Consider the following 10,198-nt stretch of genomic DNA (forward strand, 5'->3'; position numbering starts at 1 on the left):
ACTGAGCTTTATTCAGGGCAAGATAAAAGGCTCTAAAGACATTAGGTTACATGTGGTTAAGATGTTAGGGCTTCCCTGGTGGCTCACATGGTAAAGAATTTGCCTGCAATGCATGAGACCCAGGTTCAATCCCTAGGTCAGGAAGGTCCCCTGGGAAAGGAAATGGCAACCCACTCAGTACACTTGCCTGGAGAATTCCACGGACAGAGGAGCCTGGCAGGCTACAGTCCATGGGGTTGCAGAGTTGGACACGACAGAGCAGCTAAATTTCATTTTCACTTTCAAGATGTTGAGATGTTGTTAGGGGCTTCCCAGGTGGCACTAGTGGTAAAGAACCCACCTGCAATGAGATCTGGGTTTAATCCCTGGGCCAGGAAGATACCCTGGAGAAGGAAATGGAAACCCACTCCAGTACTCTTCCCTGGGAAAGCTCATGGACAGAGGAGCCTGGTGGGCTACCATCCATGGGGTTGCAAAGAGTCAGACACGACTGAGAACCAAGGTGTTGTTAAGGTATAAAGTGTGTCCCAGTGAAACTGAATTGAATTCCTGAGTGAAAAAATAAAATATTGGTGACTAAAAAAATAAGCAAATAAAATCCCGTGCTCTTCATTAAATTCACTTCATTTCTATTTGAATATTAGGCCTCTATAATAATGAACAACAAATAGTTAGTTGAGTTTGACTTGGCCCAACTTGAGAACTTTTGTCTTTAGTGGGGAAATTGAACTGATTTTAATATACTGAGATCCCTGGCATATTTGTTTTGCCCTTTTTTAATTTAATTTTTATTCTACTTCTAGAAGAAGTTTTCTATACTGTCTTGTCTTTTTTTTTTACTTTAATCTTATTGTCTTTATGTTTTACCAAAGCTTTCTTTATTCTTCCAAATGTAAAAATTAAAAGGGAAATATGATTATGTAAGAAGTTTAACACGATTTTACTTCATCTGCTCCACCAAAGACGTTAATATTGGGGGTAAATTTCAGATAAAAATTATTTTTAAAACTTTGTCTTCTATTTTTTTCAATAACAGCTTTGCTGGAACATAGTTTACATAATGGGGGCTTCCCTGGTGGCTCAGATAGTAAAGAATCTGCCTGCAATGCAGGAGACCCAAGTTTGATCCCTGAGTCAGGGATCCCCTAGAGAAGGGAATGGCTACCCAGTCCAGTAGTCTTGCCTGGAGAATTTCAAGGAGGGAGAAACCTGGCGGTCTATAGTTCATGGGGTCGCAAAGAGTCGGATATGATATTACATAACTCACTATTTTAATATGTATGTTTAAGGGGCTTTTAACATTTACAAAGTTGTGTATTGATCACTGTTGTCTAACTCTAGAACATTTTTATCACTTCCCAAAGGAACCCCACATCATTAGATTCACACCCTCTGTCTCTTTTTTTTTCTGGCCCCCAGCAACCACTAATCTACCTTCTCTATAGATTGGCTTATTCTGGACATTTCATATAAATGTGATCATATGAAAATAAAGGAAAAATGCCTGTTCAGGTCCTTTGTTCTGTACAGTGAATTTCAGCATGTTTGGGAAGCTTTTTTTCTTTTGTGTTTAATTTTCGTTGAAGTATAGTTGTTTCACAATGTTGTGTTAGTTTCTGCTGTACAGAAAAGTAAATCAGTTATATGCATACATATATCCCCTCTTTTTTGGATTTCCTTCCCATTTAGGTCACCACAGAGCAGCTTATGAATAGATGCTCACTATCACTAATTACTAAGGAAATGCAAATCAAAACTACAGTGAAGAATTGGCCTTCATTGAAAATCTACAAACCGTAAATGCTGAGAGGGTGGGGAAGAATGGGAACCCTCTTGCATTGTTGATGGGAATGTAAATTGATGCAGTCACCATGGAAAACAATATGGAGTTTTCTTAAAAAAACTAAACATAGAACTGCCATGTCACCCAGCATGTTTTTTATTCCTGTTTTTTTTTTTTAACTGTATTCTTTCAAACTTAGAATTGAAATTTTATCATCAGTTTGCTGTTTCCCATTTAGATATTTTATGTGCCTGCCTGCTAAGTTGCTTCAGTAGTGTCCGACTCCGTGCAACCCCATGGACTCACATGCCAGGCTCCTCTGTCCATGGGATTCTCCAGGAAAGGATGCTGGAGTGAGTTGCCATGCCCTCCTCCAGGGGAGCTTCCCCACTCAGGGATCAAACCCAAGTCTCCTAGGTCTCCTGCATCTGCTGGCAGGGACTTTACCACTAGCACCACCTGGGAAGCCCATTTAGATATTTTATGTGCATATACAATTATTTGTGCAGAAAGTCTGAGAGTTTGTACACTTCTGTGGTAAAATCGGTGTCAATTTTATGTTCTCTCCATTATTGGGGTTTTTTTTAACTGAAGCAATTAAGTGTTCACCTAAATATTCTTCACTTGCGAATCCTTACCTTAATCAAAAATGAAAATGAATGTTCCTCTTCATACTCAATGCTAATAAGCCACACTTTATGCATGCTTTCAGCTACTTTCCTCATCTTTATTCCTTATTCTTATTTCGATCTTTTAAATTTAGAACTCTCTCTAAAATTTGCATCATGTTGGGGTTCCTCTTTACCTTTGTCAATTTTCTTCCATATGCAGAATTGAATGCATATATTTCTGTCTAAAAGGAAATTATACACAGATAGTGCTCCCATCTCATATTTTAAAAACTGTTGAATTATCTTATTACCATATCTTTGTAATCCAAAATTGAAGTCATTATTAAGTTATAAGTGCTGTATTATCTTTTCTTTTAGAATTTTAGTTTTGATTTTTCCTTCAACTGTCTTTTGTATAGGTGTTTTTAATATTTAATTTCATAAAGTGCTGAAGATACGTAACAGCAACAAAGGACCCCTTGAGACTTGAAGTTTCAGCAGCAGCAGGGAGACCACCTTGTTCCTCAATATTTTCTGACACTTTCTCTCCTCACTCTTCCTCCTGCTCATTACTCTCACCCCCTGGCTTCTTTTTTAGACTGGAACATCTTAAACAAGCACCCTCCTCAGGGCTTCACTTTGATTTCCTCTTGCCAGGGGTGCTCATCCACTCTCTCTTTCTTCCTTGATGTCTCTGTTCAAATATCACCTTTTTTACAGGTCTTGCTTAAACATGCATTGAAAAGTAGCACTCCTTTTCACTCTCTCCCTTATACATGCTTTTATTTTCTTTGTAACACTTCTCACCATCTGGCAAGCTATATGATTTTCATTTGCTTACATATGGTCTCCATAACCGGATTTTGAAAGCTTCTGTTTTTTGACACCCTACACTCCCTGACTAGACATTTCCTGGAACATTGTCCCAAATCAATTTATATTTTTCTTTTTTTTTTTAATTTCTATTTTTATTGGAGGCTAATTATTTTACAATATTATATTGGTTGGTTTTGTCATACATTGACATGAATCCGCCCCAGGTGTACATGAGTTCCCCCTCCTGAACCCCCCTCCCACCTCCCTCCTCCCTTTATCCTCCCTCTGGGTCATCCCCACATACCAGCCCCGAGCATCCTGTAACATGCATTGACCCTGAACTGGCGATTCGTTTCACATATGATAATATACATGTTTCAATGCCATTCTCCCAAACCATCCCACCCTCACCCTCTCCCACAGAGTCCCAAAGACTCTTCTATACATCTGTGTCTCTTTTGCTGTCTCATATACAGGGTTATCATTTCCATCTTTCTAAATTCCATATATATGCATTAATATATTGTATTGGTGTTTTTCTTTCTGGCTTACTTCACTCTGTGTAATAGGCTCTAGTTTCATCCACCTCATTAGAACTGGTTCAAATGCATTCTTTTTGATGGCTGAGTAATACTCCATTGTGTATATGTACCAAAGCTTTCTTATCCATTCATCTGCAGATGGACATCTAGATTGCTTCCATGTCCTGGCTATTATAAACAGTGCTGCAATGAACACTGGAGTACATGTGTTTCTTTCAATTCTGGTTTCCTCGGTGTGTATGCCCAGGAGTGCGATTGCTGGATCATGTGGCAGTTCTATTTCCAGTTTTTTGAGGAATCTCCACACTGTTCTCCATAGTGGCTGTACTAATTTTCATTCCCACCAACAGTGTAAGAGGGTTCCCTTTTCTCCACACCCTCTCCAGCATTTATTGCATGTTTTTCAAATGCATGAAAGAATTTCTCATTAAAACTGTGAATACTTGACATCTTTGAAAAAAAATGAGAAAAGCACGAGTTTGCTGCTTAGAGATGACACAGGAGTTTCTCTTAAGTGGACCAAATCCATGAACAAATATTGAAATTAATTTCCTGATGGGAAACTTCAAATGGAAGCGCTTGCAATGTAACTAATGTGCATGTGTGTGAAAATTAGTCGTGCTATTTTTCCCTTTTCTCCACCTCCACCACATGGCACAAGGGAATCAAACAAAAGTTTCAGAATTTCTTCTCCTGGGATTTTCAGAGGATCCAGAACTGCAGCCCCTCATATTTGGGCTTTTCCTCTCTATGTACCTGATCACAGTATTTGGAAACCTGCTCATCATCCTGGCCACCATCTCTGACTCCCGCCTGCACACCCCCATGTACTTCTTCCTCTCCAACTTATCCTTTGTAGATATCGGTTTCACCTCCACCACCATCCCAAAGATGCTATGGAACATCCACACCCAGAGCCAAGTTATAACCTATGAAGCCTGCATCTTCCAGATGCATTTTTTCACACTCTTTATAGGATTGGACATCTTTCTCCTGACCGTGATGGCCTATGACCGCTTCGTGGCCATCTGTCACCCCCTGCACTACCCGGTCATCATGAGCCCCCAGCTCTGTGCACTGCTGGTGCTGCTGTCCTGGATCATCAGTCTCCTGCATTCCTTGTTAGAAAGTTTAATGGTGCTGCAGCTGTCTTTCTGCACAGTCTTAGAAATCCCTCACTTTTTCTGTGAACTCAATCAAATGATCCAACTTGCCAATTCTGACACTTTTCTCAATAACATGGTGATGTATTTTGTAGCTGTGTTCCTGGCTGGTGGTTCCCTCTTCAGTATCATTTATTCATATTCTAAGATAGTGTTCTGCATACGTGAAATCTCATCCTCTCAGGGGAAGTATAAAGCATTTTCCACCTGTGTATCTCACATCTCAGTTGTCTCCTTATTTTATTGCACAGGTTTAGGAGTGTACCTCAGCTCTGCTGCTTCCCACAGCTCGCAGTCAAGCGTAACGGCCTCAGTGATGTACACTGTGGTCACACCCATGCTGAACCCCTTCATCTACAGCCTGAGAAATAAAGATTTAAAGAGGGGTCTGAAAATGCTCTTTGGAAAGAAAAATATAAAAGTGTCTATTGTCCTAGGGCTTGAGAAGTGCCTGTGATAGCAGAGCTCAAAAGCTGAGCCAAATATTGCCAGTCTTTGATCAGATTATGAAAGTAGAACATGCCTCTTCTGTTTTTCTTGGAGTTTATATTTCAACTTCTCTATACAATTTATTTAACTCACTTTTAATATTTATGGTATCTCTGATATCCAAGAGGTTTTTCCCTTTTTTTATTTTTGTACTCAATTGTATTCCCAACCTTGGAGGTGAAATATTTGAAAATTCCCATCTATCGCAAGGGATTTCTTATTTATTTATTTTAATTGGAAGCTAATCACTTTACATTTTGTATTGGTTTTGCCATAATTTCTTCTCAAATGAAATATATAATACTGAGTATTTTTGCTTGTGGTTTGTCTAAAAGAGTAGACATGAGCTGTAAAAATCCTATGAACCAGAAAACTTCTCTATAAACAGCTATTTATAAGTTTATAACAGAGGAAAATCTGAGACCCCCCCCTCTTTCACTTTTGTTAACATCATTCTTTGCACATCACTACCTTAATTGGTCTTCTTGATTATCCAAACCTTAACACATTGATTGTTATCACTGATCAAGGTTACTTTTCTATTCATTAGGATCTTATTCTACTACATAGCTTGTGTCCGCTTGAGGCAGGAGGTAGATGTCCATCCCCTACCCAGGATAAAGCAACTGGAGATTAATCCCCTGGACACCGAAACTCTAAGACAAGGTTAACAGGAAACAAGAGAGGAGGCTGGACCTTGCTCAGACCACGTATTTCTGATTCCTGAAGTGAGGAGATGTCCCCAATCACATACTTGTAGAAAGGCTCCTCGGAGGTCAAAGGGAAGTGATGTCAAGGGATGCTCGACCCACAGGCCTCTTTGGTAGAATCCATTTTGGCTAAGAAATGCATGTGCACACATGGGAGGATTCTGGGATATACCATATATGGACTGTGAACCAGGTAAATCAAAATGATTGGCCAAAGAAAACCAGGAAGAAATGCCCATAAAAGAAATTCAAATCCACAAGGGTGCAACTCGGAGACTCTGAGCCTCCCCATGTGTCTGTCCACAGGCACTGTACTCTTTTTTTCTCTTAATAAATAAAAATATTCTTAAAAAATACTTTTCCTCTTTAAAAAGTGCTTTTTATCTCTTACTTTTCTTTTTGAAATTTTTTTTCTGCAAAACTGAAGGGCCAGGGCCCTTGTCTCTGACAACTGGCCTAGTGGCTAGGATTCATTGCTCTCACCACCGCGACCTGGGCCTGATCCCTGCCTAGGAACCCAAGACCCACTTCAAGCCATTGCAGGCTGAGTAGGATCACACCGTGTCTATCATACTCACTGACAAAAGTGATAATGAAATATGTGCCTCCAAGTAGAATCTATACAGAAAGACAAGTATGAAAAATAGATTGATATAATATGTCCTTAGAATAGACTTGACTTTAAATATAATGAAGCAAAATACTAAGTCATTCATTTTGCTGTTGTTGTTGTTCAGTTATTCAGTCGAGTCCAACTCTTTGCAACCCCATGGACTGCAGCACGCAAGGTTTCCTTGTCCTTCACCATCCCCTGTAGCTTGCCCAAACTCATGTCCGTTGAGTTGATGATGTCATCCCACCATCTTATCCTCTGTCATCCCCTTCTCCTCCTGCCTTCAATCTTTTCCAGCATCAGGGTTTTTTCCAATGAGTCAGTTCTTCACATCAGGTAGCCAAAGTATTAGAGCTTCAGCCTCAGCATCAGTCCCTCCAGTGAATGTTCATGACTGATCTCCTTTAGGATTGACTGGTTTGATCTCCTTGCAGTCCAAGGGACTGTAAAGAGTCTTCTCCAGCATCACAGTTCAAAAGCATCAGTTCTTTGGTGTTCAGCCCTTCCTTATGGTCCATTTATTACATTTATCACTATGAAAATATTTTTTCAGACAGTTCATTGATTAATTGAAATCTGCACTATCAGTATCCATTTCTAAGGTCTACTCATTGAGTTGAAGGACTGGAATTATATTTTGGTTTTCTATTATATCATTTTATTGTTTCTGTTTGAAAATTTAAATTTCTACCACGAAATATGATTCCTTCTATTTCTCTAAGTGAAATGTTGCCCACTCTTTAAAATTGTCACATCTGTTAAAAGGACCGTGAATGATCACGATAAATATCATCTACTGTTTATCATCTTCATAATCAAAGGATGACTCACTAGAAAGCTTGGATTCCTGTTAAGGTATGTGATTCATGAGCACAGATGTTGTGCAAACATCCATGTCCTTCCAATTCCTCCATGTGACCTCAAAGGGACACCAGTCGGGTCACTTTTTCATATACTTGTATGAAGTAAACGTGAACAACAGAGAGTCATGAATGTTATCTTCAAATTCCAGGAAAAATAATGTCTGGAACAAACAGAACCAGATTATTACAAATGCCCTCAGTTCTGTCTGATTTGATTATTGTTTCATGTATGGGCTTCTCTAATGGCGCAGTGGTAAAGACTCTGCTTGCCAATGCGGGAGACTTGGGTTCGATTCCTGGGTTGGGAAAATCCCCTGGAGAAGGAAATGGCTATCCATTCCAGTATTCTGGCCTGGGAAATCCCATGGACAGAGGAGCCTGGCAGGCTATGGTCCATGAAGTCACAAAGAGTCAGACATGACTTAGTGACTGAGATGAGCATCAGTTCAGTTCAGTCGCTCAGTCATGTCCATAAAGAGTAATACTAAAAATTCTCCAAGCCAGGCTTCAACAATATGTGAGCTGTGAATTTCCAGATGTTCAAGCTGAATTTAGAAAAGGCAAGGAAATCAGAGATAAAATTGCCAAAATCTGCTGGATCATCAAAAAAGCAAGAGAGTTCCAGAAAAACATCTACTTCTGCTTTATTGACTATGCCAAAGCCTTTGACTGTGTGGATCACAATAAATTGTGGAACATTCTTCAAGAGATGGGAATACCAGACCACCTGACCTGCCTCTTGAGAAACCTGTATGCAGGTCAGGAAGCAACAGTTAGAAATGGACATGAAAAACAGACTGGTTCCAAATAGGAAAAGGAGTACGTCAAGGCTGTATATTGTCACCCTGCTTATTTAACTTATATGCAGAGTTCATTACAAGAAATGCTGGGATGAATGAAGCACAAGCTGGAATCAAGATTGCCAGGAGAAATATCAATAACCTCAGATATGCAGATGATACTCTTATGGTAGAAAATGAAGAAGAACTAAAGTGCCTCTTGATGAAAGTAAAAGAGGAGAGTGAAAAACTTGGCTTAAAGCTCAACATTCAGAAAACTAAGATCATGGCATCTGCTGCCATCACTTCATGGTAAATGGATGGAGAAACAGTGGAAACAGTGTCAGATTTTATTTTGGGGGGCTCCAAAATCACTGCAGATGCTGATTGCAGCCATGAAACTAAAAGACAATTACTTCTTGGAAGAAAAGTTATGACCATCATAGACAGCATATTAAAAAGTAGAGACATTACTTTGCCAACAAAGGTCCCTGTAGTCAAGGCTATGGTTTTTCCAGTAGTCATGTACGGATGTGAGAGTTGGACTATAAAGAAAGCTGAGCGCAGAAGAATCGAAACTTTTGAAGTGTGGTATTGGAGAAGACTCTTGAGAGTCCCTTGGACTCCAAGAAAATCAAACCAATCCATCCTAAAGGAAATTAGTCCTGAATATTCATTGGAAGGACTGATGTTGAAGCTAAAAGTCCAATATTTTGGCCACGTGATGCAAAGAGCTGACTCATTTGAAAAGACCCTGATGCTGGGAAAGATTGAAGGCGGGAGGAGAAGGGGATGACAGAGGATGAGATGTTTGGATGGCATCACCAACTCAATGGACATGAGTTTGAGTAAATTCCAGGAGTTGGTGATGGAAGGGAGGCCTGGCGTGCTGCAGTCCATGGGGTTGCAAAGAGTCGGACATGACTGAGCGACTGAACTGAACTGAATCTAGGGGAAACTAAATGACTATATTGAGAAAGTTAAAATCAGTTCCTGTGAACCATATTTTATTGGATAAAATGTGGGCCTTACATTCCTATGCTGCTTTAACAAACTACTATACTAGTGGCTCGTGGCTTCTCAGGTGGCACAGGGGTAAAGAATCTTCTTACCAATGTAGGAGACGCGTATTTGATCTCTAAGTTGGGAAGATCCCCAACTTGTTTACATTTGGAGTAAACATTTCCTACATGGAGTAGGAAATGGCAACCCACCCCAGTATTCTTGCCCGGAAAATCCCATGGACAGAGGAGCCCAGCAGTCCATGGGGTCACAAAGTGTGGGACACAACTGAGCACTGAGCATGCATATTAGTGGCTTAAAAAAATTAATGTAGAGATCAGAAGTCAAAAGCCATCTCTTTGGGCTAAATATAAGATGGCTGTAAAAGTGATCCATCAGGACACTGCAGGGAAGAAATGCATTGCCTTCCTAGATCACTTCCTGGGGGTTACCTGCATTGCTTGTCTCATTGTCATTCCCCATCTTCAAAGGCAGTAACATCTCTCTGACTCCAATACTTCTCCTCTCTCCACCACATTTAGAGGACCACTGCCATTATTTATACCAACCTGGATAATCCAAGGTAATCTTCTCATCTTAAGGACAATGTTTAGCAAATTTATTTTATCTTCTAGCTTTATCCCCCTTTATATCAGCTAACATATTCAAAAGTTCTTAGGATTAGGATGTAGATAACTTTTTGAGACCCTTATTTTGTCTATTCAAAGTCTTTTCCTGATATATATTATTTGAGGTCATCCAAGAGCCCTTATAGAATTGAATACGGAATTTATTAGGGCTTCTGCAGTGAGTAAAATATTTTTCTT

At 39.7% G+C, this 10,198-nt stretch overlaps 1 pseudogene; it reads left to right on the forward strand.

The window, feature by feature from the left end:
- The first annotated feature begins 4,370 nt into the window (after window positions 1–4,370).
- Window positions 4,371–5,414, forward strand: LOC129559011 (olfactory receptor 7A17-like; annotated as a pseudogene).
- The last annotated feature ends 4,784 nt before the right edge of the window (window positions 5,415–10,198 follow it).

The sequence above is a fragment of the Moschus berezovskii genome, chromosome 8 (genome assembly GCF_049115385.1).
Source record: "Moschus berezovskii isolate FMDL1 chromosome 8, NW_MosBer_1.0, whole genome shotgun sequence".
NCBI classification, from domain to species: domain Eukaryota; kingdom Metazoa; phylum Chordata; class Mammalia; order Artiodactyla; family Moschidae; genus Moschus; species Moschus berezovskii.